This window comes from Silurus aristotelis (assembly GCF_946808225.1).
Source record: "Silurus aristotelis genome assembly, chromosome: 1".
NCBI classification, from domain to species: Eukaryota; Metazoa; Chordata; class Actinopteri; order Siluriformes; family Siluridae; genus Silurus; species Silurus aristotelis.
Window position 1 is genome coordinate 20,077,599 of NC_139574.1, and position 13,270 is coordinate 20,090,868.

The window sequence follows — 13,270 nt, forward strand, 5'->3', positions numbered from 1 at the left end:
AGTTTCCGGCAGATTTCAAACTGTGAAACTGCTACGGCCCTAGTAATTTCTTTACTGTTTATGTGTTTTATACTGTATATCCATGATCGGATTTATGAAGGTCAACAACTATGAGTCTCTGTTGCATTAAAGTTCTTTGCTATTTTCCAAAGTACTTTAGGGATTTTACGGCTGTATAAGTTTGGATTTAAAACTTAGAGAAAACAAAGCTGATTTTAAGATGACAATTGCCATTGATTTAAAATTGTCCTTATCACATATCATTTTGAGGCTTTAATTGTATTTCAAAGTATCATGAATGAATGGTTTTAAACAGAACAAATAGAGAACAAATAAACATTTAAGAAAACAAAGACCTTGTAGAAGAAAAAAGGGTAATTATAGTAAAAATCTGGTGTAAGCACAATTTTGCCCCTTACAAGCTGTTCATTTACGGATAAGCGGGAGAAAATGGATGGATGGACAAGCTGTTCATTGGCATAGCTCTGGCCTTTTCCTTCTACGTGTTGTTTTAACCCACTCAAGCTGAGCAGTAAAGCTGAACCATGGTGGCTTGTGTGGGTTAGGAAATGGAAAGAAATCTCAGTTGCCCTTTCAGCAACATGCATTTCAGGTTATAGTACCATAAAGTAGGCTAGTGTTCCCCGGAGTCTAGCGCTATCTCAGTATATAGGCAGCCACACTAAGTCTGTGTAACAGGGCAGAATTTATTTGTGAGAAGGGGCTGCACTGCTCGCTCACAGCTTGCTCACAGTCACACTGCTTTGGCTCCTTTGATTGAAACATAAAGAAACATAAACACCCTGAAAAAGTAGATGCACTCTGAAGCAATGAGAAGGAACACTCCAGCTTGCCACAGGCTCTGCAGAAATGCCATTATGAGCAGCCCAGTGGAATAAAAAAAAAAAAGAAAAACACAGAACAATCTTATTCTCAACAGCAAGTCCCTTGCAGCAGACCTGCATTCAGAGGTCAGATTAATGTTTGCAATGCTGCATTCACTTGCCCATCCCCCCACTCTCCACCAGACCATTGTTTGAAAGCACAGTTGGTAAAGTGCAATTAATATGCAAGTCATGAATCTTGTACAATTGTTACAAATGTATTTATTACATTAAAAACATTAAATTTAACTTGCAGATTGCAAGTTGGAAAGAACACAAAAAAATTATGTTGGCTTTTATGTGTTTATGTTTTTTTTTTTGAGCTTTTTATGTGGCAGTTCGAGGTCAATGTGCAAAATTCTTTACCATAAGTCAGATATCTTTGCAGGCTAAGCAACAAAGGATCATTCGAGAAGCACTATTTAAAAAGTTTACAAATGAAATCAAAAACACTTGCTTTACTATGGCACATTTGATGGAATTTTTTTACATATTTTATAGATATAGATGTATAATATATAGTAGATAATATAGAATTAAATAATGTAGATATAATTTTTAATATTGCAGACATATATCCTAGGCAATGCTAAAAATTGAATAGCACAATATTAAAACATAATAAAATATAACAATTCCAGAGCATTTTGGGAGAAAATATAATTAGTGTTTAAGCAGCAGTATCATAGTTGCCAAGTTGTGAAATAAAAAAGCATTATGGCTAGAGTTGGGAGATTCGCAATGCCATCGGCAGCTGGGACTTAAGAGAGCAAGTCTTGCTGGGTTTTCTGTGTGAAATGGATGGGATACTGTCTGCTAGTTGATTACAGTAACACTAGCCAGTCATAGTTATCTCTGAGAGGATGTATGAGAAAGATGGTAGATAGCACTTTCCTCCTGTGATGCAGCACGAGCAGCAGTTCAAAAAGATGTGTTTTACTAACTTTAAATCCTCTCAGAGGAAGCAGTGTCAGCTTTTACTCTCCCTAGATGGCAACTGTTGTAAGTCATAGGCAGAAAACTACAAGTTTTTCCCCCAAATTTGACGTCTGACAGGTTGTCACAGGTTGTCATAAGGAGGTGTATGATTTGAAAATGGATAGAAAATCTGGAATATAACATGTATACTGAGCAAAGTAAAAAAAAACAAGTCCCTTTGGGCTTTGCTTTCATTTTTCGTTATGCACTAATCGGTAACCTTTAACAAATCAACCTGAACGTCCCATTTATATGCAGATAATTATAAAGACTAAACTATTATTTCAGTCTAAACAGACTGCAATGAATATAATAAAAGAAACACCAAACTTGATGCAGAAATATACTGAAAAAACAAAATACCAGCTGTGCAATTAAAATTTCTGTTGTGGGAACTGGCCAGTGGTGACTATACCCCCAAACACACACATTAGCATTCTTTCAGAGATAACAGATGACTGTTTGGTTTCAGGCTTGCAAACAATAATGAGAAATGTTCACTGCGGTTCATGCACTTCAAAGTTTTGCTTATTTGTCTTTTGGCACGTAAGAAGACCATGCTGTTATTTTCATAAATACAAAAGAATAAGTGTATTAAACCTTTAGATTATTCAAGGAGACACCGCAGAACTCATTTAATCTCAAAGATCCTTTGTTCCAACAAATAAACTCAGAAAGAGAGAGAGAGATGCATCACATACCAAATAGTGTCCTATGTTAATAGTTTTGTTTACTCTATTCCTGTGTTGGAATGATCAGACTGTTCACAAGACAATATGTGTTGTTCTGAGGTGAAGTGAGTGATTAGGTGATTATACCAGTTGCAGAAACATGAGGGAGGGATTTGTGTGCTGATGAATCGAAAGCAGCTCAACGTGCAGACAGTCACTTCTTTTTCCTTTAATCACATCTGATGCTCGGGCTACGCAAACGTATTGAACGCCACGCCCAGAGTGAATGGTTGATCAATAGTGTCCAGACGCACACAAACAGAACCTTCCCTCTGAGAGTCCTCAGCTCACTGGGCATCAATGCTGCTGTCACCCACGGCTGCACTGCCTTAAAACGTCTGTGAAGAAAAGGACTGATTATGTGAATCACAACTGGACCTACCTTTGTGTGTATGTGTGTCTATGTGCATGCATTGTGCTTTTTTTCAACAGCTGTCTATCCAATGCTCTTTCAGTCTGTCTGTCTGTCTGTCTGTCTGTCTGTCTGTCTGTCTGTCTGTCTGTCTGTCTGTCTGTCTGTCTGTCTGTCTATCTATCTATCTATCTATCTATCTATCTATCTATCTATCTAACTAACTAACTAACTAACTATCTATTTGGGAAGTGAAAGCTCAGTAAAAAAAAAAAAAAAAAAGATGTTGGACTTCTAATCGAAAGGTCATGGGTTCAAGTCTCAGCACTGCCCTGCCAAGATGACACTGCTGGGCCCTTGAGCAAGGCCCTTAACCCTCAATAGGTAAGCTGTATAACTGAGATAACAGTCAATCTGGATAAGGGTGTCTGCCAAATGCCATAAATGTAAATACCGATATTTTTTTGGGGGGTATTTATAAAAAATTGTTGGTTATTAAATTCCAAAATTAGGGTTTAAATACAGAAAATACAATATTGAGAACTTTCTGCAATAGAAATAGAAAGATATATCTTAGATTACAGTTTTTTGGGAAAGGGAACCTCATGTTTGATTAAAGAGCTCTAATGAGAGCTCTAATACGAGTCAGTGAAAAGTGCTAGGGGAAGAAGAGAAAGTGGGTGAGAACAGAAGGAATTTATCATTATTCCCTTAGTTAAGTTCATTAATAAGGTAGAGGCAGATTAAGACAGCAGCTGAATGGATGGTAATATATTTTGGCACTGTGTGAGTGTGTGTGTGTGTGTGTGTGTGTGTGTGTGTGTGTGTGTGTGTGTGTGTGTGTGTGTGTGTGTGTGTGTGTGTGTGTCTTTTCATTATTTGTTTGTAAAAGTATGTCCTAGCCATGCAGCAAAACCAGAAAAAAAACAAAAGTGATTTATTGTGAAGATATCTTCAGAAATGTAGCCAGTGTTTGTGTCATGTGTAATGTTACCTTCTATACTGACAAACATTCTGTAATATTTAATTTTCTCCTTAATAAACAATTAGCAAATTGGTTTTCACAATCCTGCATTTCACACACAAATGTATGTTTTGAGTACAAAAATACCAAAACAAATGTGCTTGTGTGTGCCTTCATGAATAGCCCTTGATGCCACTTGTTCTCTTGGCTAAATGATCAGAAACAGCTCACAGTTCTTCATCCAAGGAGCATGTTTGTTCATTCTCTAATCGCACTCCAGCTCTGCCCATTATGGCAGCGGAACTGAACAAATGCACATGCTCGCAGTCTACTCACTCATTCGCACTCTATCTCTGTCACACAATCACACACCACAAAAGAGAGAGAGAGAAAGAGAGAGACTCCTTTGTCTGCTATCCACAGGACATTTGTTACATATTCCTCTGAAATGATAATATAAGAGGTGGTGTAAGGTGGCAACGCTTCAAGTCTCTTTTCTCAAAATCATCAAAGATCTGTGGTTTAATCTGCCAGGCTGCAGCCCAACATCCCCCACCCTTCTTCAGACTCATTTACATCTCCATCTTTACCAATCAGTTGAAATCCCACTCAGTCTTCAGTTCTAAGTCTAAAAATAGAGAAGCCATTATTGATAACTAAGTCAACTTTAATAAATGCCCTTTATTGAACTAAATGAATCATAAAATTGCCCAGTCTCTGAGTGCTATAACAAGCTTGTGCTCCCTGTAATGAGTTTGTTATGGCACTGTGGCTGCCTGGAAGGAGTGAAGGTGACAACCAGGATGCTGTGCTCACAAAATAATACTCGCTCACTTGTCAATCAAGCACCTCCATATAGAGAATCCAGGTTCATGCTGAGATTGACAGACTGATCACTTTATTTCCCAGCACATCTGCCTTGCAGTATGGTTACTGTTTGAAAATGTCAGTGGAGATGGTTATTATAAATAAACTCTTTAATTGGCTGTACATTTTATTTCCTATAATAAAAACCAGATTGCAGATAAAGCAAAGCATAAATAGACACAAACAAGTGCGTTGCCTGTATATGTCTAATCAAAGAGGACTACCTTTAGGCTGTTGTTTGTTTGCCAGAGGCAGTTTTCCAGATAGAGCGCTGCACTCTTTTCTTTTGCTAGAATGAACGCATTCACTGCAAATCTCTCCCATGGCTCCCACTGCCTCTGCTGCCTCTGCTGCTTCCTAGTTTCCCTATGCCTCTAAAAGCACAAATGTTGGTCTTAAACCCAAAGTCATTTCTGAGTTTTCGAGATGAAAGACGATATCAAGAGTATTAAAGAGTACGGAAAGATGCAAAAGACTGGCGCACCTCGCCATTAGGGTTTTAAAATGTTTCATGAGGACACTGCTCGATGGGGAAGGAAATTGACTGTGTAAAACGTATTATTATGGCTGGCTTTCCGTTGTAATGACAATACGCTTTCCGTGCACCTCATCACCATGCTTGTCGGAGAAGCGATAGAGGGAAATGATCCCTGAAGAAATACAGTGATGGAAGGAGATGGAGTACAGGGAATGACTTTTGGGGTTAGTCTGTGGGACAGAAAGACAGAGAGAAAGAGAGAGAGAGAGAGAGAGAGAGAGAGAGAGAGAGAGAGAGAGAGAGAGAGAGAGAGAGAGAGAGAGAGAGAGAGAGAGAGAGAGTATTAATGACAACGGTGAAGGTGGGCGACAAAACATTCAGGAATCAGCTCACAAAGTCATGCATGGGGATATGGCAATTTATTAATTACTACATGACCTTAGACTGCCATGATGTTCAGAAACGTTTTATTCCAATTATATTAATACTGTTATTGTGCAAGACTGGCATTTAATGGTCCTTGTGTAAAATACATTTTACTCTCAACTTAGTTTATTTCATGTTAGTTTTGGATTCAATATTGATCATGGTTGCCCTGATATTGCACTGGACTAAAGCACCCATAAGCCTTTGCATGCCACAGGTTTAGTGAATGCACCAGATCACATGACCAGAGCACATGAATCATACAGTTGTTTAATTTGGGTATTTAAGTCACATATCCTACAGCATTATTTAACAATCTTTAGTTGTTGACACCATTCTCTTTTTTCATGTCCATGTTGTTGTCTCTCCTTGTCATTTCTCATTTATACATAGTTCTATTGTGAATAAACATTGACCTACACTGGCAACTGTCTCCAATTACTGTTCCTGACACTATCAAAGATGTGCTGTGACCTCATTATGGATCCATCAATGATAACTGTAAGTGAGTGTGATTAAATTAGCCGAAATGGTTAATCTAGCTACAAATTAGAAACTTATGGACACAGATGTTTTTTGGAACAAACAATCAATGCAATAAATAATGTGATCAGAAAATGACAGACCTTACGTTAAAAAAACTTGTCAAGCTCCAACCTTGAAAATGTTTGCCTTTAAACCTGATGAAAAGGGTCAACCAGTCAATCCAAATGAAGTGACATGAAGTGACAAGTGTATGGGAACAGGTGAACCCAGTGGAAACTCATGTAAAAAGAGAGAGTGAATGCACTGCACTGCTGTACCACCTTCCTCTTTCTCTCTCCCACATAAACACATGCTCCTTTGATCCGGAGTAGCACTTAGACACAGTTTCAATAGAGTTGAGGTTTCACCGTCCACTGTTAGGGACAAATAATTCAATCCTGAATCCCTCTCCCAGCATTTTAATAACCAATTTCAGCAAAGTGATTTGCGTTATGACTAACCAACCTAAAGCACCTGTATCGTCCGGCGATCTCACCAATACAAGACATAATATTTGGCTGTGCTACAATATCTCTTATGGAAACAATGAAATCATGCGAAGGCTTCTCCACACCAAAAAAACATCTGGAAATGTGCACCTGAGGGACCTGTAATATGCTCTAAATTAAATTGCCACTGTGTAATGCACGATGCTAAATTCAATGAAAGCCTTTTTACACTTTTCTTTTGGGAGATTACGAGGGGCATGTTAGCAGATACAAATAAAATATTACTTTTAATCTTTTCCCCTGAACATATTTTCATCCTTCCATCTTTTCCAAATGGGTTTGCAATGGCAGTTTTATGAACAAGGCCAGGCTAAATTTGGAAACAATCATTTGAGTTTCAATGTATGAATTAAAAAGGCTAATCCGAAGGCCAATATTTCCTTCGGGTGAGCAGGCTGGTGGAAGCTGAAGAAAACCTCATCAGTATTCAGAAACCACAGTTATATAGTGACTAATGGAGGCTCAGAGCAGCCACTGAACTGGGAAAGTGCTTTACTTTTACACACTGAAGCATATCATCTGCTAGGTCATGTGACCTTCGAACAATAAAATTCTGTGTAAATAAATGCCTTAAAAACATATTTAAATAAATCAAATACTGTTTACTGTTACAGGAAAATGTCTTAAACACAAATTAAAAGGGATTACTTTTAGTGTCTATTTCATCAGTGATTTTGGTTAGTCTCTTTGCTAGAACCATTTCAAGGGGGTTTGCTACAATGAAGGCTTTCCTTATCAGGAATTCTTCACAGAAAGCTTAAAGAAGGCTCATTTTTCCTAAGAGTATGCATGTTTAGGTCATATGGCATCCATTTTCCTGTGACATCAAACATTATAAAGTAGAAAGGAAAAAAAAAAACAATTAGCTAAAAGGTCCCTGGGATCAGAAGGAATAATTAGAGTGAAATGAAGTGACAGGTTTAACAGGCAGGGATAATTTCACATCGCCTTGCTTCCTGGGGGAAATCTGCCTTTTAATTGAGTTTGCCAGTTCTTTGTTTGGCAAACAGGTCTAGACCAGATACTGTTTCTATTTATAATAATTACCCCAATTTTTTTCTTAACATCTCTTTTTCCCATTTCTTATCTTTCTACTTCAAAACACAATTCGGAAGCACATGATGATATTGCAGCATGAGAAAAAAAATCCTAGCGCATTTTACCACAATGATAATCAAAATATCTGGTGATTCGAGTTTGCTGTATAGATGCTGCTCTTTTCATTACATAATGCCAGTAGGCTTGGAGGTAGATCACTGTTAGTTCTCAACAATGAAGACACGATGGTTTTTCCCATCAAGGCACAGCATGCCTATTCTCCCCGACTTCATTGTGGAGGAAAGAAGGAGGGGCATTATTGTGAAACGGGTGAGGTACTGCCACCATCTTGGTTCCAGCCACGACATGGAATAACCCTAAACTCAATGAGGTGTTAAATGGGAAATTGTCAGTTTCCTGCCACTGCTTTAATGTCATTGCCCTCCTTATATGCACTTATGCGAACATACACGCACACACTCGCACACAAACACACACACCCAATAGACCCAGTGTTATTGCAAGGGCCCAGGGTTATCTAATCTACCGTAAGCATTTCTACCTGAGCATGTGTTTACAATAGGCTGCTGCGTCTGGAGTGTTTTTGGAGTCTCCCTACCTGGACATCGCAGATACACTTTCTTTTCATATAAGATATAACAGCAGATACTGTACTAGCACCAATGTTACATGCATAACTAAATAGAGATTAATAAATAATTAAACGATCCAAGGCACTAATCAAGCAACCTAAAACAAAATAATTGAAAATTAAATGAAATCAGTGTAACAGCCTATTAATAAATAAGTAATAAATATCTATATAACCAGTGGGCTGGTTTTGAGGGGTGTGAAATAATTGTGTGTTGGTTTTATTATTTTATACAGTATTACATGATTGTTTTTTTTTATATACAATATTACATTAGTAGTTCATTGTTCTTCATGATTATTGATTTTTTTTTTATATACAGTATATTTGCTGGATTAATTGTAATAATAAGTAATGCTCTTATTACTTATCAGCATACAGCAAAGTATCAGGCTTTTATTTCAGAAAACTCAAGTTTTTGTAAAGATCAATACATGAAGAAAAAATCTAAAGATTTTGTCAAGGTAATTATCTGATAAATTTCTATTCCCTTTATAATTGCTTCAAATAAGTTACATTAACGATAATGCTACAATTTAAGCAATTTAAGGAAGCTAATAAAGCCCTAGAAAGCTGTTTTTTATGTTATAAAATCACTGCTGTATTCACTTATTATACACACGTATTAGTTATAATTAAAAGCTTTAATGTGTTTCCCCAAAGTCAGCATGTCAAGTGGTTCTTCCATGTGAATCGAACTATAAAAATATATTTTGTAATCCATCATCTATCCTCCATTTTCTCAAAAAAGTGAACCATAAGGTAGAAAAAAAAAAAAAAACAAAGCAAAGGAAAAAGAGATCCTGTATATTGCCTACAACTGCTGTCAGGCTGTTTCCATGAGAGATAGCCTCTGGCTTTGCAAAACCTTCTCACATCAGTGTGTGTTGTCAGCCCGGCACTTCTCTTGTATAATCTAAAGACAGAAGAGGGAGCGAGGGGCTCCGATTACAGAGTTTAAACGGGATGGGGAATTAAACTGTTTTTGTGAAAAATGTTCTGATAAGGCTGACTATGTAAAAAAAGTGAGTATGTTGTGTTTGGCATTTCATTTGCACACAGAGTGCAGCAATCATGTGTGCGCATGTGTGGGTGCAAGCGTGTGTGTGTGTGTGTGTGTGTGTGTGTGTGTGTGTGTGTGTGTGTGTGTGTGTGTGTGTGTGTGTGTGTGTGTGTGTGAAAACAGAGAATATCTCACTTTCTTTTCTTCTCTCTGTCACCCACCGATGCACATACACACACACACACACACACACACACACACACACACACACACACACACACACACACACACACACACACACACAAACACTAGTTTCCAATGTTTCCGCTGAGTATCATTATACCTTAAGTGCGAGCAAATGGTTAATTTGCTTAATTGAATTCCTCTCGTTATGAGGATCTGTGCAGTGCAAACAAGGTGTTATGAGATCGGGGGGGACGGGGTACCTGCTACACTTATAAATTGCTTCAGCCTGTTCATTCTTCGTTCGTTCTTTCCTGAAGATTTCATTTCCCTTTTTATTTTTCCTTTCAGCTACAGAACTGATTTAGTACAGATAAATGGGAATTCTCAAGGTATGTTATATTCTACAACACATTATATTGCCCTGCTACAACCCCAGAATTCTATTTTTCAGCTCCTCACCCCTAATCTAAATCAGGACCATAGAGCAAACACAACTGCTCTGTTTGTTTTCATGTGCTCCATCTGGAAGAGGTCCGGATATGAAAAAAGTGTAATCCTTTTCTCTCTGAATCTGACATTCATCTGAGGCAGTAAACATTTGGAGATATTGTCTCATACGATGTGGAATTCATTGAGAAAATAGCTGCAGTGGCAACTCTGTTTTTCTTCAGTCTTTTGTAGATGGGAAGCCATTTGAATTCCAAAAAGCACAGTAATAATGGAATAATTCACACACTCCTGTTTTTATAGATGGAAAAAAAAACACTTGGTGCAAAGCATGTGCCATTTGCAATTTTGCAAACAGATTTCCATTTTGTTTCTGTTTGTTTAATACATTCAATAAGTCATATTTGAATGAGCCATTGGAGACTGTTATTCCATGCAGAAGCCATGTTCCAATATTGCAGCATTTTCAGGTAGCTGCACTTAAAATCTCTTTGGGCAGTAGTTTGACATGCTACCTGCAGCTGCTCACTTAGATCCAGCTTTTCAGTGTTGTTATTGCATCATGTTGTAGCAGCATGTTGTTTCCTGATTGATCATCAGGGATAAATGCACACCATTCACCTTGACTGTTGATTTCTGTAAAGCTGCTTTGAGACAATGTCTGTTGTGAAAAGCGCTATAGAAATAAACTTGACTTGACTTGACTTGATTACTGAGACACTGGACATCTGTTACAAAGAACTGGGAGAAACATGGTTCCATAATATATATATATATATATATATATATATATATATATATATATATATATATATATATATATATATATATAATGTTTATATACATGTATATATGATATTTAATTAAATATATCTAATTCATTACTGTGCTTAGGTAGTTTTTTCACGTATCTGTACTTTCCTCAAGTATTTCCGTTTTTGGAGACTTTTACTTTCACTTCACTACATATCAAATATGTCATTTATCTTACTGTTTACTCAACTGCATTTCACAAAATCAGTTGTCCCTTTTTATTTATGAGTGGATAAAAACTTAACTGGTCAGCAAGCCACCAATCAGGGTAGCCTGTGCTCTGTTTGTTTTGATTGCCGCTTGACAGGATTAAGGCATAGGCGACATGGGCATCCGACCAGAAAGGCATCTTGCTGGGGGGACAGCATGGGGCATCCACACCAAAAAAAAATACAAATAAAAAAATCTATCACTTTTTTTTAACTGTGCACCCACTGCCTGGAAAAGTTCCCTCACTCATACACTCAGAAAGAGGAGATGGGGCTTGGTTGATGTCAACACAGCTTTCAGGGTTTCCAGTGGGAGAACTGACAAGACCTGGAGTGACGTCACATCAGTAAGAAAAGCTGAATCCAAATTAAAATGATGGATGACAAAAAAGGTCTAAACCCTCAGGAGCCCAATTCAGTTAAAAGAAGTAGGGGAAACATGCAAAAGATTAAGGTGTGTATGCAGTTCTATCACTCATCTCGTTATTTAAATTGTATAAGCTAATGCATTTAATAAAATAGCCTAATAACTGTATATCACTTAGATTATGAAATGTTGCCTGCTATGCTTTTATACATAGAGCAATAATATTTCTTTTAGTTGCATAATATAATTTATAGTATGTATTTTATCATAATTTGCATGGTCATGGTCATGGACAAATTAAGATGCTTTATGCAAATGTATGTTCATTATTACTAAAACCATATTTAACTAAAGCATGAAGACAAAATATTCTTGTAAATGTTTTAAAGTAATGGTGTTTTAAATTACATAAATCAGGACACTAAACAAAACTTTTGCTATGTTTCCACACGGACAGTTTTAATTGGCGGATATGTGCGCCATGGCAGATTTTGATGCTTGATTTGAGACTTCAAGATCATTTAAAAATATGTTTTGTAGTTGTTTTATTTGATAACTGAGTAAAGAAAGAACGTTGTGAATAAATGTGTGTTGCGTTTAATGTTTTTATTCACTTTTTTATATTTATTTATTTATATTTTTAATATAAATGGTTAAATAGAAATGCACGCTGCATTAATTCCACATTAATGAAATTAGTGCAGTTTAAATGAACTTGCATCTGGGTCTACTCAAACAATCCAGTACCCAGATAGGGGTCATACAAAGGACACAGTCATACAACCTAAATATAGGATGGAGAGAGAATAAGTAGTAAATTGCCTTTATGTGTACCACCACTACAATATCCAAATCTATTTTTGTGAGTTCAGTCTCAGTCTCTTATTGCTGAGTGAATATGACAAGCCAGTCGAATGGCTAATTAGCCCCTCCCATTTTACTGTATGATCTCACACTGGGTGACACAAATGAGCTTTAGATCTTTAAAGGTAGCTTTTCCAATTAAAAAAAAAGTGCCACGTTCTGTCAGGCATATAAATGGCCATGCTTTTAACTGGGTGCTTGCTTGCATGGACAGTCAGAACTTGAATAGAGCCTTTACCAGAATGCTTAACTAGCAGAAACTACAGCAGCATGAATTAGATGCTGTGTCAGAAGGACTAATAGCCTTAAACACACTGCTGCATCTGATGCACACCCCCAGGTCATATATTGAAGTAAAAGAGGATTCTCCACTTTGGACAATATGAGCTGCATTTCAAAAGACATTCGTGAAGCTATTTAGTTCTTTGGGTGAAATTAAGAAGTGGTGAATAAGGTTGGTAACTTAACAATTGGACCTTCCAGCCATTTAGAAAGGATAACCACTCTGATGTTGTCTCATGGCACTAAATGAGCGGAGTCTGCCCGGATTTAATGTTGACCATGTCCCCTGGCAACTCCCTAGAAACCTACTTAAAATGCCCGGACACTGGGTTCAGCAATTAACATTATTTTTTTAGAAAATGGATGAAAAAAATTAGCTAAGAAAAAGTCATAATACTGCATTCAAGCGGAATTACAATTGATTACAATTTAGAGCACATCATAATCTCAGATCTAAAACAGGACAAAGGGCTGTTTAGTTCATTGGTAAAGAGAAAAGGAGCTAAAAGATATAAGTGTGGGAGTGCGACAAAACACAGGGGGTTTTAGTGAGCAGCCTATAAAACTAAGAAAAAAAAAAGGAAAAAAAAGAACAGTAGAGAAGGAAATGAGGAAGGTGGGTGGCACTAAGCTAACTCTGGTCACAGAACCAACATAATGGTTTCTGTCGACAGGCTAACTCTTCTCCAGGGACA

General features: G+C 37.2%; 1 protein-coding gene across 4 annotated transcripts in view; it reads right to left on the reverse strand.

The window, feature by feature from the left end:
• Positions 1 to 13,270, reverse strand: part of grik2 (glutamate receptor, ionotropic, kainate 2) — a 132,145-nt gene that overhangs the window by 56,352 nt on the left and 62,523 nt on the right. The gene's annotated exons all lie outside the window — the stretch shown is intronic.